The 19,595-nt window shown below is 39.9% G+C and overlaps 1 protein-coding gene across 4 annotated transcripts in view; it reads right to left on the bottom strand.

Moving 5' to 3' along the window:
- Positions 1–12,539, bottom strand: part of sema6e (sema domain, transmembrane domain (TM), and cytoplasmic domain, (semaphorin) 6E) — a 144,163-nt gene extending 131,624 nt beyond the window's left edge. For all 4 annotated transcript variants that reach the window (XM_047597848.1, XM_047597849.1, XM_047597847.1 and 1 more), the window contains exon 1: positions 12,326–12,539. The gene's annotated coding sequence lies outside the window, so the exon portion shown is untranslated. The remainder of the gene's footprint in view (positions 1–12,325) is intronic.
- Between the last annotated feature and the right edge of the window lie 7,056 nt (positions 12,540–19,595).

The raw sequence follows: 19,595 nt of genomic DNA on the forward strand, positions 1-19,595 counted from the left end.
GAACTGGTTGTTATGCATAATGCTCACAATGACCAAGTCTTGAGATACACAATCATAACAACAATGAGAAAGGTCATCACAAAAGTGATTGTACAGGGAACAAAGTACTCTGGTAAAATAAGGGCTTTAATACTGCCTTCAAATGGAACACATGGTCTCTCAAAATACTTACTGTTCAAGTGGTAGCATCAGCACAAGCTAATAACAACACTGCTGCTAGGCAACTGTGCGTACTAAGAAGTCACCGAAGCTAATAGTTCTGCAACCTAACAGCAACACAATTTAATGAAGGAGATCTTACATTTTCCTCCGACCCATTATAAAATTATAAATAAAATTCAATAATTTACGATGTATTATCATACCATCCTACTCCCACTTACCCGTTTGTTGAAAGCCTTTTTTCCCCTCTACCTGTTGTGGTTGTATGAAAATGGAATTTGCGTTTAGCCTGTTAATCACTTGTAAAGCACTTTGAACTGTGCTAACTGAATGATTGATCTAATTGTCGGTGGCCACCATCGTTGTGCATTTTTCGAAAAACTAATAAATCTCGCAGAAGAACTGAGGAGTGTGGCCTCTTCTGTCTTCCACCAAATGGTAAACAGACCACACTCCTGCCGTCTCTCCACTCAGCTGTCTATTAAAGGCAAACATGTGGTCTAGTGTCTTGTTTCAGGGAAAGTGAAAACACACACTCGCTGAGGTACACAATTGAGCGGGGGAGTCAGACATGATGTGACTCACTATCTTCTCCCTCTCCTCATACCACATTCCCTGACTCTACATTGCTGCATGGGGTAAGTTGTTTGACCCCTTCTCCCTCAGGTCATACCACAGAGACCCCCCACCCCCCCACCCCCTTAACACATGACCTCTGACCCCAGCAGGGTTGCACTCAGAAACTGTGACAGGGATTTGTCTGCCATGCCAGTGTCTGCTCTGTGTCCGACACTAACAAAGTCCTTGTGTTTAGGGGAGGAGTGTGCCCCGACCCTGTCCACCTCCAACACAATGAATCCAGCTGAGGAGTTCAAGGTATCCTGACCTGCACCCGACCCCGTCTCTGGAAACACAGCTACAAGTGCCAGCTGAGCCATTCCCTCCATGCCTGAGAGCTGGAGGGTGTAACACGGGATGTGCTCAAGTTTCTCAGGCAATACCAATGTATAAATCAACACATTTATTCACTCACATGTGTCACTTTGTATCTGAACAGTTGGTAAACCTTCTGTCATTGGAAGTACATGGAGGGAGGGGGATTAACAGACCGCAATTACACGAGGGCACGATCCAGGTTCCAAGGAGCAAGACATAACCAGTAATTTGCCATTGTGCTCCTTATGCAATTGACAGCCAGTCTATGATATTGGAGATAAATGTTGGAATTCAGGCTGTTAGTTTAACTGATGGTGCATTCAGTATGATAATAACCACGGTTTTGCACACAGTGAACCTGATGAGCAGTCCCGCAATAGCTCTTTACCATTTTCCCTCCCATCCATCGGGTATTATCATGCTAATCTAAAGGAGCGTAAGAAAAAATACATTTCAGTGAATGAGGGCATATAATAGGAAGCAGGGACCTGTGGAACTATTAGGAGACAAAAGAGGGTATTTTCATTGAGCTCCGCCTGAGCAAAGCAGGGGTGACAAATGGACACAGACATTATGCTGGCTGGTTAATTAAAAGAACATAGTCTAATTAAAAAGATCCTCCTGGTGAATAGACTGCCTCAATGCAGTAACTGACCTGTGTCTCCCGCATATGTTGAGCTTAGACCAGTCAGTCTCCCTCTTTCTTTTATGCATTTAGTTTTCACATCAGACGGGCTTTGAATAAAGAAATGGAGATTGCTGCAGGAGTAGCAGCAGATCGTGGTGGGGGTGCTGGTACTCGTTAAAAGACTCGTATTTTCCATTAGACAGTCAATAAAGCTTGCACAAGAGACGTGATAACATTCCACATCTTTTGCCTTGGTTGGAAACCATAATCATTTATCATTAAATCATAACACTATATTTTGCAGATATTTTAAGTGAGTGACAGGACAGTGACTGAGAAACACGTTTAAGTATCTGAAAGCTTGATAAAGAGATGACTATCTTCAGCCTTTTAAAAAGAATATGTAAAATGTGCTCTTTTAGAAGATCTTGGTGATACTGGATAAGAAAGACTCATGTGGACAGGTACAAAGTTGAATAAATCTCAACTTTGAGCCAATGTGACTTAGGCAATGACTGATGCAGTTGATTGACATATGATGCAAATAGTTCCCCAAATGTCCAAATACCAAAAATAAAAGTCCAAACCTTTGGTTCCCAAGACCAAATTCACCATGCTATTTTTTAAGTGACTTACATAGATAGACTGTTTGGATTTAGTCATCCAGCAAACAGTCTAGTTCTGGCCAACTTTTGCCATGCCTGACTGATAATGGTTTGTTACAGAACCATTCACTTCAGAAAGAACACATGGTAAACACAGTTTCTTTTAACTACAATTGAGTATCTGGTCATTAACAACATATAAACCCCAACTCCCCACCAGCCTGTTAGAACTAAAGAAGCTTGGAGGTAGGAGCTTGGAAGAGTGACGAAATATGTATAACATACTCCAGTTGCCCTTGTATTAAGCTTGGGACTGCTGTAAACCTTGCAAGCATCAACACACAAGAGAAAGTGACCGATATCCTGTGTGAGAATAGTCACTGGACCTTCTTCCTCCTACTACCTGTAGCTACAGGCCAACACCAATGCAGACTGTCAGCGTTTTGCTGGAGGGCTACTGTCAGCCTCAGACATGTCCTGAGCGTGAAACTGTGAGTGTTGCCCCTTCGCTCCTTTCACCCAGTCGCCTTACATCAAGTTGTGACATTAAAGCAATAGGATGGTCTGGTGGTTGGAGCTTTGTTTACCCTCAGTTGGCTTGCATGCCGTCAGTCACCAGAAACTGCCCCTGAGGGGGAAAGGTGGTGGAGGCAGGGAGGAGAAAGAGGGAGGCAAAGCAGAGAGATCAAACAAGGATTCACCCACTGGAAGATGAAGTGGCTCGTGTGACTGAGTGGGAGGTGTTTTGTTTTGTTTGTCAGCGTCTCTTGGTGGAAATAAGTTTACAGCCTTGGTGTAAATTAATAAACATGTTTTTCAGCCTGAGGCAGTCACCCACATCACTGCAGGGGCACAAAGAGACACATAGACACGGGTATACTCAATTCATCAGAGATCACTCTCAGACTGTTTTCATGTTTGAAGCAGATTGTCAAAAATGAGATTAGAGTAAAACAACTTGACCCTTAGATATCAAATATTCAACAACACAATTCAAAACTGAGACTACAGTATCAGAAATATCAATATCACAAGATACAGTCAGACACACAAGCCCTGAGGTAACACAAGCTTCATCTTCTTATAGACCACATTCATGACAATGTTCATTTATCAAATCATTTTGAAAACAAAAGTTGTAAAGATGTTGGCAGGTTGTCAGTTAGTTTGCAGCACTTCATATTCGTAGTGTTCAAATGAACAGATAGTCTGAAGACAGAATAACTGACAAGGCATTACATTCAGATATTAACTTGCTGTTTTTCCCTCATTCTTATCATGCCAAATGAAATAACCTGATATTTTGTTTGTTAGAAAAAAGTGTTAAACTATTTTGGTGTACTATACCTTTAAGTAATTAAGACCTATCAGTCTGGAAAAGGTTCTAAAGTCATTCTGAAAGCTTTGGGACTCCAGTGAACCACAGTGAGAAACATTATCCAAAATGGAGAAAACATGGAACAGTGGTGAACCTTCCCAGGAGTGACCAGCCGCCCAAAATTATCCCAAGACAGCAGCAACGACTCATCCAAGAGGTCACAAAAGACTCCACAACAACATCTAGAGAAGGTGCAGGACAATGATCCAAAACACACCAACAAGTCCACGTCTGAATGGCTGAAGAAAAACTAAATGAAGACTCTGGAGTGGCCTAGTCAAAGAATCCTATTATCCTATTGCTGAATCTTATTGAGTTTCTGTAGCATGAACAAAACCCCTCAATGAGGCTGAATTACAACAGTTGCCGAAATTCCTCCAAACGCTGGAAAAGACTCATTGCAAGTTAATGTAAACGCTCAATTGCAGTTGTTACTGCCCAACCAGTTTATTAGGTTTAGGGGGCAATCACCTTTCTCCCCACAGGCCCATGTAGATTTGGATTTTGTTTTCCCTTAACAATAAAACTCTTCATTTAAAAAGTCAATTTTGTGTTTACCTGTGTTATCTTTAAATAATATTTAAATTAGTTTGATGATCTGAAACATTTAAGCGTGACAAACATGCAAAAACTAAGAAACCAGGAAGGGGGCAACACTTTTTCACACCACTGTAGTTATACAAGAACGAACACACACAGGACGAGTTCAAGGCACCAGAGGGGAGGAGGGGGAGATGTGTTTTACTCACCCTGGACCGCTGCCCAGTTTGGATTCATATGACACTAACTGAAACCCCCTGATAAACCCTTCAACACACCCCCAAAGACCAGGTTAAAAATAGCCTCAGTTCAATAAAAACAAGCCTGGAGTTCTGAGAAATGGATGAAAATTACCAGGCTAAGTGTAGGCGAGCATACTTGAACGCACAGCGTCTGAGCCAAATATCCACTGCACATATGGTGACCACTAAAATATACAAAATAATAGCATGCAGGCTTAAGTAGAAATTGAAAACAGCCGAGATCAACCCCCAAATGCTCACACAGGTAAAACATGCATTCCAGATTCAAGCAGAAGGGTATGCGGAGCGTTGTTTGGTGAAAATCAGCCACAATTCCTATCTGCAAAGCACAGGGCGCATGCATAAGAAATCGGATAAAGAGCCTGAGGGAGAAAGAGAGTTGGGAATCCAATCTGAGTTTCGTAAACCATCAATGAACCTTCTGCCTAAAATTAGGCTTGCAGAGTTTAACTTCTGCTGTCCATCGAAAGTCTAAACAGTACAGGAGGCGTGAGGGGACTTGGCCAACATTTCAAAGAACAAGGTCAAGCAGCTCTGCTATTTTTAGAAAGTCTGGAAATTAGATGCAGTTAGGACCCTCATTCAAAGTATGTGCGTCACATTTCGCTGCCGAGGGGAGAGCCTATTTAATTTCAAAAGACCTTAGATAACTCTAGAGAGAAAAAAACAAATTTTCTTTCTTAAATAAATTAAATATGTGAATACCTGTCACATGAGTGTGTGGAGAACAGGAATAGGATCTGATGGGTCCTTTGGATGAATAAGAGAGTAAAAAGTGCTTATCTTAGGTTTTTAATTTCCTGCTTCATTTCACATTCCAGGACCATAAAAATTCTGATTTCAAAAAAGTGCAATAAGCAAGAACAAGACATGATCATAACTTAGAATTACTTCTATAGTAACTAAGCAGTGGAACCCCTCATCATGTCCACCTAATTGCTTTAGCTGAGATTCATCATATCAGACAAATTCTGTGCAACTGAAAGAACATCTAGAAAACTATGATCTTTAAGCCACACAAAAAAAACGGTTTGTTATATTGGTTTGGATCAACCCTCTTATGTTGAGCAGATCTAACCTCTGCAACAGTAAACCCTTTGCCAACAAATACACTGCACTGTTCCAAGTCATAGGTCAGTGCAGGGCAGTTCTAAGGATTACAGGCGTTTAGTCTAATCATCAAATATTATCATCATTGGCCAACGTCTCAAATGCGACGATTTGTTTTCCTTTTTTGCTTTCACTATAAACTGAATAAATTTGTAGTTTAAACTAGGGCTGAAAGTCCTCATCATTTCCTTTTTTTCTGCCTGACAAGCTTTCCAAAACCCTAGTATTATTATTGTTGTTATTATTATTATTGTTGTTGTTGTTGTTATCATCAGCATCATTATTGAGTGAGAGGAGAGAACCGTTTATATGTTTACAGTAGTGCTTGAAAAAAAAAAAAACAGTTTACAATTGTTCCTCACTCTTGTTTTACACTGGTTTGAGTACCATTTAAGTCAGGATTTAAATATGAACATATTCCAACTATACCCTTGAGAAAGGTACCTCACCTGAAATATTTTTTTAAAAAACTGCAACGTTAGTTTCTCTACAAACATCCTCCACAAGATTATCTTAAAAGAAACATTTAACAAGATCCCTTATCTTAAAATTGCACAAAGTGGGAGCTCAGGCATGCAGCACACTCCAAAATACTGAACCCAAATTTAACAGTTTGGCAGAGAAGTTTGTCCAGCACACTCGAGCTTAAGCAGACTAATAAAAACAGAATTGTGCCAGAATAGACACAACTGAGGAAGATTCTCAGGCATCATCAGCCAACTTAAATGAAGCCAACCTGTTTTTTCATCACATAAACTTTGTTCCCTTGATATTCAGAAAAACATCAAGATAAAGAGAGATAGATGGCAATAAAAAGAGACAATCTTAACAGACACAAATTTTTTCCTTGGACTTGTTCCAAGCCGAAGCAACATGTGTCAGTAACAACTTACTGTGCGGAAAACGAGACTAATATGAGCTGTGGCAAACAATTCTTTTTGTAAGTGATCACCAAATTGCAGAGAGGTGGTGTGAGCCTCTAGGTGTCTGGTAGATCTTTCTAGGGAAATAACCTCTGGCACTAAGATGGATGGATACATTGCTTCCCGAAACAACAGCCGTTTGTTTGGAGGAAATGGGAGAGTAACTGGGCTGTTGGTACAAGCAGTGATGGGCGTTGTGGCTGAACCAGCAAAGAAAATAACTCCACTAACAGAATCGAAAACTTCACAAATTGAAAATCCAAGGAAAGGGATGTTACAGTGCTGCCCACACTGCTTGATTGAGAGCCAATCTCTGGGAAATGAAGCAAAGAAACGCCAGAGCCTCGAAAAATCCAGCAATAAAGATGGAAATGTTAAAAGAACATAATGCAGCAGTGCAGGTATTATATAAAAAAGTTGTTTCCAATACACACTATGATGTGGTGCCGTTTCTGATGAAAACAAATATTACTAATATATACTAAAAAGATCTCTACAAGACCTTCCAAAAAAGGAAATCGAATCTCCAAATATCTCGTAATATTCAAAGACTCAAAAGTAACTAATAAAATAGTCCAAGAGAAGGGAACTTATTAGAACTAACCAATAATCATAATTGTGTCACATTTGTTTCATATATTTAATAGTTAAAAAACAGTTTAGCATTTCTTGCTACAATCAAAACAAAGTAAATATATCTGAGTTATTCATGAATGGTTCCATAACTGCATTCCATTTGTGGAAGGTTTTAGAGTATGTAGACAAATGAGCAAAGCATTGGCAGTCAGTTTAATAGAGAACATAATATTAAGAAGATCTAAAACAGTTTATTTATCTTTTATCAATGTTAGGCAAGATACTAGCATGCGCATAATGTAGTCTGAAGTCACATTATATAACAACAATTAAACATCTAATTTGATTACATTTTTTCAAACTTTCACCGTACTGTCTACTTTCTCCACTACCAACAAGAAGGTCGGGAGATGAGGAAGTCAGAGGGCAATTTGGTCCATGTTCAGCCTGACTGGATAATCAATGATGCAGGAGGTCTCCCAACAATATGAAGTGATTAAGGGATGATTTGGAGCCACAAACCAATGTGATTTTGCCACCCTACAGCCTACCTAACTAAGAGTTCAACAATCAATATCAGGTATGTATGGCCAGAGGCTATTTAAAGAGACACTTTAGTCATTTGAGTTGCTTCCTATCATTAAACACAGAACAGAGCAGTACAGAAAAGGAACTGAAGTGGAATTGGAGGTGAGTTTGTGTGCCTGTGCTCTTTTTCTTTCCGTCTTTGTTGATGTCAGTTTTATCTTAATCTTTGGGGATAATATTATGCTACTGAGTCTGAAGATTTTTAAAATAAACCGGATTCTGGGGAGTGCGGGTGACACAGCTGAATGGGAGTTTTGGAAGATCTTTGTGCTTAGTCATCGACTAATCCATGCACATATGAAGCTGCATTAGTTACTTCTTCGCATGAAATATGCATGAAAATGACAAGGATTCATTTTTGGATGATTTATTTTCTTTCCTTTCAAGAGAGATCCTTTTTGTTGCGGTAGCTGCTTCCAAGCTGCCCCGTTGGTAGCATGATCAGCCTCCCTGTCACACATATCAAAGAATGTTTTGTGTGTGTGTGTGTGTGTGTGTGTGTGTGTGTGTGTGTGTGTGTGTGTGTGTGTGTGTGTGTGCACGCATGTGTGCTACATACATAAGATGAAGGTATTGTCTGTTGCCCTTTGTCTAAAGGGCAACAGGAGCGAGAGAAAGCAAAAGCGTGAATTTACAAGCGTTAATAGTAGAACTGCAACATTTTTTAAACAATACCACAATGTAAACACAAAGCTCGGCGCATGGCTTAAAGGAATGAAACTAAGGGGAATGACAGCCTTGAAAAACATCTTTCGCCTAAATGTATAAATCTCTGGCAATTTGCTGACATTGCAAGCTACAGGTTATATTTTCCCCTCTAATTGTTGGACTCCATCCACTGTGCTTCATCGAGCGTAACCAGACAGTCATCCAGTGTCCGAACTGCACTGCTTGTGGCCATGGCGAGCTGGCAAACAGAGCACAAGCGCATGTTCGACGAGGGGTTAATGTTTCTGTAGAGCAGCTCGACAAAACCACAGGAAGACAGCCAGTCTGGATGGACGGCCCGAGGCCTGCTACTTGTCCAGTTTGTGGTCTGCTGCCTGCCGCCATCTTTTTCTTCTTCTCTCGCTAGCCTTTCACTGAACTCATAGGTTTTCCTCCCAAAATGTACACACTCATCAGCTTGGCTGTAATTTCCAGTTCCACACTAACCACACTAGGACCACAGGAGTGATGCGACTGCACGCCTGTTTTTGGAATCAGACATAATTATTATCTACTAGCTGATGATTGAACCAGTGGGAGAAAAAAAAAAGTTTCTAGTGCTGTATCCACCTTTACTTCCAGCAGACTGCACAAATAAAGGAATATATGCGACTACCTTGGCAGTATATGTTATGTCTGTGCTACAGACAATCTGCAAATTAACTTTAAAAACCATGGAACTCAATATACCTGGAAGACACTGTGACAATAAACAAAAACTTTTTTTTTTTTTCCAGAACAGAGACGGAGGGCCTACTTGCCATCCTACAGGAGGCACGAGGCAGGTTTCTCTGCTACTCTTAACCTATGCATTTGTAACACTTGATGCAACATGTTAATGTGATTTTTTACCAGCTGTGGCCAAACGGGGCCAGGCCTGGAGGCCAAGGCCTGGTGGTCTCAGCAGATAGCCTGGACCAGCCCGTGCTGTGTCAGCCCTGGATTATGGATGACAGGGAGCCTGCCGGGCTGACAGGTAATAATTCACTCCCCAGGGGTCCCACACACTTCAATGGACACAACGCAACAACCAGGAAATGGTGGGGGAGGGCAGGTGGGACACAGCCTTGGAGTTCACATCCTTGTAACCCCCCCTCATCCCTTTCCTCCACCATGCACTTCAAGAAGCGAGACTAGCATTGGCTGCACGGTTGCCACGGGTAACCAGTCATTACTAAAATGAAATATGAGGTGCCACAGACCAGTGCCCTTTATCAGGTACAGGGCCAAACAAAGTCCCATATGTCGCGGATGCGGAGCAGAGATTAACTGTTGCTTCCTGAACCACGACACAGCACCAAGTCATTCTTTAGACATCAGCTGTTGCTCATGTGCTCGAGGTCTGGGAAACATCAGACAAATTTCTGTTGCTGAGGTGTCGCAACAATAATCCAAAATATATTACCCTCAAGTACCCTATTGCTCTCAAGTCCTACAGATCTCAAAAAGCAGGAAAATTAGTATCAGTGCAGCAATTCAGCAACTTCAACTTGCCTTGGGGATCTAATATAAAGTGTCTATAAAATATTCAGCTCCAAGAATATAACTGCATTAATCTCATATAATGTTGACACTCTGTGGTGTTTAACTATGTAGACAAATGCAGACAAAAAAAAATAACAAAAAAATATATTTAAATTGTCTTCATCTGTCCCACTGGAATTCACCTTTATTTCCCCATTGACCATGCTTCATACTAACTAACCGTGTGCGTAGGAGTATTACATATCGCTATATTCAGCTATTGAACACTTTATCTTGATGATGAAAATGGAAATAGGCTCGCTGAATGTCCCCCAGGGGCCACAGTCCTCAGCCCCTGGTTAGGAGCCTATTTCAACCATCATTACCCTGAGGACCATTAGGAAGATGCCATCTGCACACACAGGGACCTTCCAATGGGTCCTCTTGTCATTTCAAACTAAAAGCAAGCGCCGAAATGGAAATCGGAAATAAAATTACACACTGGTCTAAATGCTCCATTAACCATGCTAACTGAGTGACGGACCTATCAGGGCCCGAAAATGACTGCTGGACGCAGAGAGAGCAATTTTCGCGCGGTGACGAGGAAATGAATGCGCTGCTGGGGCTTTCTCTCACATTTACGACTGTAGCTCACTTGTCAGCAAAATGTGACTTTCCTAATGGTAATGTGTAAAAGAGGGGGGAAAAAACATAGCTGTTTGACTGGGAGCATGGGCTTGAATGTGGATGCATTTGCACTATATACGGTATAAGTGAGGGCACTGGCACGGCTGTTGGAAGTAATACACAGGAGCATCCTGCCACTCCTGCACAGCATCAGCACCTCTCCTTGCCAGCAGACCAGTTCCACGTCAAATACAATCACCTGAAACCACAACGCAAAGTCCTCAGAGTTGCAAAGATTGCTAAGTCACTGTACAGCTGCGGTAGGAAACCGCAGGCCATTAGTCACCCTCCCTCCAATCCTATGATATCACTGCTGCAGCTGAGAAGACCAAGGCAAATCACAAGATCTGACCACACTGCCTCCACTTAAACATCTGACCAGTCGGACCAGGGAGCGCATTAGGTTTCTCCCCCAAACAAAAGGCACATTCTGAATGAGTAAATGTTGCCTCTGCTGTTCCATAAAGGCACTGTAACCCTTAAGCTCAATATAAATGTTTAAAATGCCTGCAAAACTTTTGCAAAGCTCGATCTGGATCAGAAACAACACGGAAAGCAGGCAAACAATGTTACCTTGCAACAGGCCAAAATCAAAAAAAAAAAAAAAAGTGGTGTAGCCCATCTCCGTTTGTGCAGATGAAAGATTTATTTATTGTTGAGATTAATTTTTTTTTCTTAGCCCCAACTGAAAGTGAACACCCACTGTGGGAGATGAGATGGCTAATGGCATCACAGGCTGAGACAAATCACGGTGGCGTTTTTGCAAAAAAAAAAAAAAAAAAAAAAAAAAAAAACGGGTGGGGGGGTGTTCAAGAGCATCTATTTCAACATAAATAACCACCAGCGGCTCAGGACGGGGGGGGAAACACAGCTTTCTCACGTCTTTGTGTGGCGAAGGAACTGCTCAAGTCCAGCGCCGCTGCTCAAACTCTGCGTGCAAAAACAGAAACCTGTTACAACGAGCTCATCGTTTTCCCTCCCAGTTTGGATTTAAGAAAAAACGAGGAAGTAAGCACGATTTGTAAAATAAATACAAATAAAAATCAGGCAAATTGCGAGGCAAATGTGTCGCTTCCATGTAATCGAACAGTTCCAGAGGCTCACACTGATTTGTTCGGGTTATCTGCTGGTGAGAGGGGAGCAAATCCTCCGCCTTTTCCCCGCATAAACAACGTTCCGAGTAAACAAGTTTGTCCCGTTTCCGCTAGAAAATAAACCGCGGCAGGCTTTCCAAAATTTAATTAGCGTCTGAGGCGAGATGCCACTCAAATAGACTTATTGGCGATAAGTTGCTGGCGACTCTTGCAGCAGCAGCAACAACAACAAGAACAGATGGGAACATGATCGGAGTGTTGAAGGGCTGGTCTAATGAGGCGCTTAGTTTTACCAGCAAGAATTAAATAAACATACAAAATACATCAAAAAATCTTGGATGACACGTGTACAAAAAAAAATCAGTGCAACCTCGCCGATAATCATATTTTGTAGTGTTCGTTTCCAGACCGAAAATGACACCGAGAAAAACAAAAGCAGCCAGAGCCCAAATTCAACTTAGTGAGGGAATACTTCAGGCTCATAAAACATGTCGGAAATTATATGCATATATAAATATGTGTATGTACTTTTTTTTTACTGCTTTGTGCTATTCAAAAGCATAAAACACACGTTTTCTTCTATAGCACTCCTTAATCAGCAAAGTAAGCACAGCTGCAGCAGCATCGCGAAAGACTCCGACAAACAAGAGAGCCACTTCTTACCTTACTGTTTCCTTCTTACTTCCACCGCAGGAAAACAATAATAATAATAATAACGCAAATATATATTTTAGGCGAGTTACTGTCACAGAGAAGAAGTGATAAACTCGAAGAAGAAGAAATATGAGTTGTTAGTTTTGTTTAAACCAACGGTTAGTAGTATTCCCAGAGCGCCAACGCAGCAGAACGACGCCCCTCACTGCTGTGACAGGACTGGAGCCAGACACACTGAAATCACAACAGTTCGGCTGCCGCTCAGGCCGCGCCCCTCCCCTCAGCTTGACTGGAGTTCCATCCAATCACAGAGTGATCTCGGGGGTGATGGCGTCTCCTATTGGCCAACAGTTCTTGGTTCTTGCGGCGCTCCAGCCGTAAAGGCTCACTTTTTTCCCTCCTCCCAGATGTTAAATGCCTGAACATCGGTTGCTTCTGTAAAACCCAAACAGCCAATCAGAGAGAAGAACAGGGGATTTAAACGGTCACATAGTTGGACCTTATCGGAGGATTGAGATCTGTTTAATGCGAATCTGCATTATTCACATTAATTTCTTGTAAATTACACTATAATTATACCTCAATTAGCAATTAGTCTGTGCTATTAAAATTATTTTACACTTAATGGCAGGAAATATACCGTTTAATATATAACGTTATCATTTTCAAGGTCAAAATATTATACTGTTGAAAATTACACGTAGCATAGAATTTTTACTTCACATACACTACAAGAAGGAAGACACACAGCAATATGTTAGAAATGTAAAAAGAATAACCACTCATCAGAAGAAGAGGCCTCATAAATACAAATCATGTAGAACAGCACCAATAAAATCTGGAATGGCCTCATGCAGTGGACAGTTTTGCATCTTGAACACAGCTGGAGAATCTGACCAGACTGCAGAGAGCAGTGACAAGTTCTGCAGTCTGAGTTTGAAATGTATCTCAAAGCAGCACAATATAGTAGGTCAAGTTTGGCCAAAGCAGTGAGACATGCTTAGACAGAAACAGTGCTGTTAACAGACATTTATGCAGATGTGCTTATAGATGAAAACGTGGCTTATATCTGTATGATTGAGCAAACTTGAGTTCATAAATTCTGAATCCCCCGTGTAGCTCTTCACATCGATCACAGCGATCTTGCTGTGTCAACATCCCAAAAAAAAATAAAAAATTGAAAAGTTGGAATCAACGCTATTTTGGTAGTCTTACTTGAGAAATGATTTGGGATTTAATGTTTTTGTTTGTGTCCCATTAGACAATATCTGGTCCAGTCCAATTACTTCAAATCTATATATGTACTAAGTGCTTAAATGTGCCTAATACATATAATTTTTCAAGCTGGCCAATTCCACATATATAAGAGGAAATAATATTGCTACTGACGTGTACCCTGAGCGTCCTACAAAGTAGAATTGCTGAATATAAAGTGGATGGCAGGGACAAAGTGTCCCAATAAGTTAATCAGCTGGTGATGACGATCTGAAGCACACTGCCAGAATCACTAATAACACACCTGTGCAGAGATGGCAGTGCTGAGGCATTTTGTCTGACTGCCTCTGCATTTGATGATCATCTAATAGACAGCCATGGACTCATTGACTCATTCATCTCTGCCTTCATCTACTTCATTTCCATTTCAGTCAGTCTTTCCTGTCAAAATGCTTTGGAGTTATACACAGGACAACAATTCAAGTGGCCACTGCAATGGTAATGATACATATACTGTCACTTTGGTAGTCAGATAAATGAGGAGGCCTCCTGTCAGGTCATGCTTGCTCATTGCATTCCTCTTTGGCCTCAAGCTGCAGAAAGAAAGAAAAAAAAAACGGTTGTGTTTCGGGTTAGCTCTGACTCAACACCAGTAGATTTACTCATTTTTTCTGGCAGTGCGATGCAGCCAAAAGTGGTGAGGCACTTACAAGGGGAGGAAGAGGACACAAGCTCCATGGGCTGTAGAGAAGTTGAAGGAATTTGGTAAGTCTTTCACCCTCGGTTCACCACAGCAGTCCACAAAGGGTTTGGCAGAAAAGAGGCTTGATGTATTGACACCATGTTCTCCTTTTGAGATTTCAGAGCGGTTGCTACCTAAATGCAAAATCTTTATAGTCAAGGTTTGTGTCAAAATAGACCATTACATGTGTGAAACAGATGAAAAGCTACTCTGACAACAACTTCTGGCTTGACAGTAGGGAAAGAATTAGCATATGTTTATCTTTTTGTCTTCTCTTCTGATTCAAAATAATTATGAATAGCTTTAAGAGATAATATAATTTAAATTGGAATCATTAAAAAAAAAAAAAAAACTCTCCCCACTGCTGTTGTCTTGAATGGAAATGTGTGTCTTTCTGGTCTTTGCACTGAATGAAGCTAACCAGTCACTGTACGACACGAAAGTGTCATGGCCTTGGCATCTCTTTGCAGTGCTGGGCAGGAGAGCAAATACTGTATAGCATATTCCTCCAAGTCTCTATTGCTTTAATAATAAGGAGATCATTGTTTTCAGAGGAAACAATACATTTCTGATCAGTGGTGTGTCGCTCTGTGAATCTAGGAGGCATTTTGTGATGGCATTTTTATAATACAAGGCAGATCGCTTCCATTTTGTGACTTACAGCATAAAAAAGGGGGAGTGAATTCTCGTCTTATCTCATAAAACCACGCTTCCACCAAAAACAAAAGAGGTGTTTGGAAAGTTGAGCTCCATAATTGGCAAGAGAATGTAAATGATGGCATGGGCCGTGCATCATCATTCAAGCTGGTGCTCACATGTTTGCATGGGAGCAAAGAAGGTGATACAGTAAGACAGTAAAAAAAACAAAAAAACAAGGCACAAACAACACAGATGGATATTAGAGACTCTCTGGCAAATTGGGCATTTAATTGCATCTTAGTTACTTCATTATTTTTCTTGCAGGGATAAATCAGATGATCAGTTCCATATCCATTGTGCATCATAACAGCACAAAACATTTCAGCCAGAATCATTAAGAAGTAATCCCACAGCAGATTGTATTGGCCCCACAGAGCCCTGATCTCAACTTCATTGAGTCAGTCTGGGATTACATGAAGAGACTCAAGTGACTGAGATAGTGTGTATACACAAAATAACTGTTCCACAATCTCCAAGATGATTGGAATGATCTCCCTGCCAAGCATTTTCAAAAACCATATACAGGCATGCCAACAAATACTAATATGACTGCAAACTGTATGAAGCTAATTGATAAATAGCAACTAGTCACTGAATTATGTTTGAAAGCATCCTTTCATCATTTTCTTTTAGTGGCTGTTGATTTAATTAATTATTAATTAATTATTGATTTATTAATGTTTAAGGAGTTATCCATGTCAAGGTTATGGTACCTCAGCAGAATATGATAATTAAATTAATAAAACCAATAAATATGCAAATAATAATAATAACAATAATAATAAAGAAAAATCAAAGAATCATAAAAAACTCACAAATAAGTAGGAAACAAAATAAACATGGGAATATAGATGTAAATAAATACATATGCAAATTAAAACAGAAATTTGTGATTATTTTGAATTTCATAATTTTAATACACTATATATATTTAACATATTATATCTCATAAATAAACAAATCCCTTTAAGGCATTCTTCTATTTCTTTATGTTTTCTGAATTATGATGGTCCTGGACATCTATATTCTTTACCCCTTTCATCGGGGTTATATCTGCAACTGCACTAAATAACACAAATGCATTTATTTTAAACACTGTACAGTAAACATTTGCTTTGTTAGGATTCAGTCTGATGTGTTTTTGACTGTGTGACAGTGACTTCCTCATGGGGTCTTGTTCAGTGCCAAATAAATTATATAAACAATATCAATGATTTAATCTTTATGCTTGTGAAGTGCCCAAATCGGTGACAGAATAAAAATAAAATTGTAGGAATTATTATTTTTCTTTTTTGTAATTCTTCATTACATATGAAGCATATGAAACACAGTGTATGTATCTTTACCATTACCGCCAAACCAGTTGTTGATGCAATCACTGGCTTGTGAGCCAAATGCCAGACACATTAGCTCATCCAAGATGTATCTGTAACAATGAAAAAGTCTTAGAAAACAGCCCTGAAGCCTGTAGGTTGAGTCAGGACTGACAATCATGCTGCACCACACCAACAAATGCTTGCATTGATGCAAGCACAATGGCTAAATTCAAACAACTTGTTTGGGAGTCAACAGCAACAACTTGGAGACTCGATTCACCTTAGAGCCAATTATGAGAAACACACACATGAGCTATACACAAGCTTCATGCTTGGTCCCATGGGTCTCTTTGAGCAAGCAAAAGCCCTGAAAGCTGAAGAACAGAAGGGGAGCAGTGTGGGCAATGAATCCAGCATAATGATGACAGGGTTCCACTAGGCTTTAGTGTCTCATCCTCTCACAGGACTGCAAAAAGAGACTGTAACCCACTGAGAGTATCCATCTGTATTTATCCAGAATTTGGACACATCCCTGTCTGTCGGTAATCATTAATACACAAAACGTTTAGACACAAATTCTTATTCAGTTCATTGACTGGTAGTGTATGTACGTCTATGCAGATGTGTCTACAACATCAGATCACATTTCATATTTGAAAAAGAAAAGAATTTCCCATTGTATCCTTCAATACAATCTCATAATGTACAGCCATGCATCGTTCAAACCTACCGATATCTATCTATCTATCTATCTATCTATCTATCTATCTATCTATCTATCTATCTATCTATCTATCTATCTATCTATCTATCTATCTATCTATCTATCTATCTATCTATCTATCTATCTATCTATCTATCTACCTACCTACCTACCTACCTACCTACCTAAAATGTATTAGGCTGAAAGATCACTTAAATATTTCCATTTAATGGAAAACACATGGAGTCTCAGTTTGAAATAGTTTACCCATTAAACATTGTTTCGTTTTAATGAGGAACAGAAATAAGCTGTTACTGAATATCTATGATAATATTGCAGCAGAACATGATTAAATGGGCTGAGGTGCTGTAAAAACACTTCCTTCATTTCCTTGTTTGCACATTTCTGTGGATTGCCTTGATGGGTTATTCCAAAACTGAGGCATTCTATAAAAGGACCAATTCCTGCAATACTCACATAATATGTATGTATAAACACTGATAGTCAACACTTTAATCCTATTATTGTTACTAATTTAAGTGAAATGTGCTGATGTGTAGAGGCAAAAAAGATCATGTTGCCACACAGTCAAGGCTGCACACATAGAAAGTAAAACACATGCAGTGCCTTCACAACATGAGCAGTCATAAGGAAGAGCGGGAAACATGTCTGACCATTTGGCTGTATCAGTGATACACTGTGTCTCTCTGGTGTCTCTGTGATCTTAATCCAACACTGGGGCTCAGAAACCCCAGCAGGGTTTTCAGCTAAACAAAAGATTAGGAGAGGTTTGGTGGTTTGTTTATCATCTGAATAAATGTCAGAGGTCAGCGTTGGGACAAATGGAAGCAGAACAAATGGAGCTCTAATTCCCTCTCACTACCTCCATCACTGCCAAGACACTGAGCCTTGGACAGAAATCTACCGCTGTTGCAAAATGTACATGATGTACTTACTGCATCGCACTAAATAAAACTCGTGCTACATGTTATCCACTGTTGCATAATAATAATTCTGTGTTTAGACATCGGAAGTAGCATATGGCTGGAGAATATTGCTTCTAATAATGTTTTATGTCAGTTATCTTGAGGTAACAACTCAGTTATTTATTTTGTTGAGAGGACAAGCTGCTACTTAATCATTCTGCTATTATTAGCTCTTTAAAACAAATGGTACTCGTGTTTATTTTGCTAAGCCCAGCATCTAAAGATAATGTTTTAATTATGAATGCTATTCTGAGTTATCACCTATTGTTGCGAGTGTTGAGAATTTAAAATTATTCGTATTATGGCAGCCCAGGGTAGTATTCTTCACTCATGCTTTTTCCAGGTCACTGTGGATTTTTCTCAAGGTTAATGATGAAAGAAATTGAAAAATTAATAGGAGCACCCCAAAAACATTTCAAGCTGCAGTGATCTATATTTTATATGAGGAGCATAAAGGTGAGAAACTCCTCAACCTCATCAACGTCAGCAGCAGGAAGTTGTTTTTAGTGAGAATTATAACAGCTTAATGTCCTCCAGACACCTAACAACACAAAGACAAATTACATTCTAGCTGACGAGCACAGCAGAGAATCAGAAGAAAACATTTTATACTCCAGGACAATAAGTTTTTTTAATTCTGTTTCCAATTTGAAAAAGATGATGCAAAAAGTGAACACGCAAAATACATGTTCAGGTTTTATTTACAGAGCCGCTTAAAAGTGTTTGAATCCTTCAGAATGTTCTACAATTCTGTATAAACTTCACCCTGTGCATGGATCCAACTCCATCATCAAGTTTGCAGACCCCACTACAGTGACTGGTCTCATCAGCAGCAACAATGAGACAGCCTACAGGGAGGAGGTACAGTACCTGGCCATACAGTGTGCTGACAATAACCTGCTCCTTAACACCAGCAAAACCAAGGAGCTCATTGTGGAATTCAAGAAGGAAAGAAGAAGTATGTCTCCAGCTTCAAGTTCCTGGGGATCCACATTTTGGAAGACCTGACCTGGACCACCAACAACTCCAGTCTGGTAAAGAAGGCTCACCAGCGCCTCTTCTTCCAGAGGTCACTGAAGAAGAAATATCTGTCTTCAGCCATCCTGGTGAATTTATACCATTGCGTGAGTGAGAGCATCCTAACTATTTATTTATTACTTAACCTGTATTTTTTATCGCTTAATTTATTATCTAATCTAATCTTATAAAAGTAACTTGCGTGAGTCCTGAAAGCAGGTTAGAAAAGTGAATTAGAAAACAAGTTTAATCATACTTTGTTTATTCAAATGAACCAATATTACGTGATTTCAAGGCAACATTCTCCAGTCCATCTGTTCAGAAGTGTTTCCAAACTATGTCTAAAACTCTGGTGTCTTTCAGAGACACGGTTTGTTTAAAAAATCAGGATTTGTCACAGTCTGATCTTCACAACATGTTTGTGAAAGTGTATGATATCAATGACAAAAGAGCTCAGAGAGAGACTGACTGTTGCTTATCAGATTGGAAATTGTTATAAAATCATCTGTAAAGAATTTCCTGTCAACAAATCCACAGTCAGACAGATTGTTAACAAAGGGAGTGGTCGACCAACAAAGAACACTCCAAAAGCAAGACACAT

Source organism: Mugil cephalus, chromosome 11 (assembly GCF_022458985.1).
Source record: "Mugil cephalus isolate CIBA_MC_2020 chromosome 11, CIBA_Mcephalus_1.1, whole genome shotgun sequence".
Classification (NCBI taxonomy): domain Eukaryota; kingdom Metazoa; phylum Chordata; class Actinopteri; order Mugiliformes; family Mugilidae; genus Mugil; species Mugil cephalus.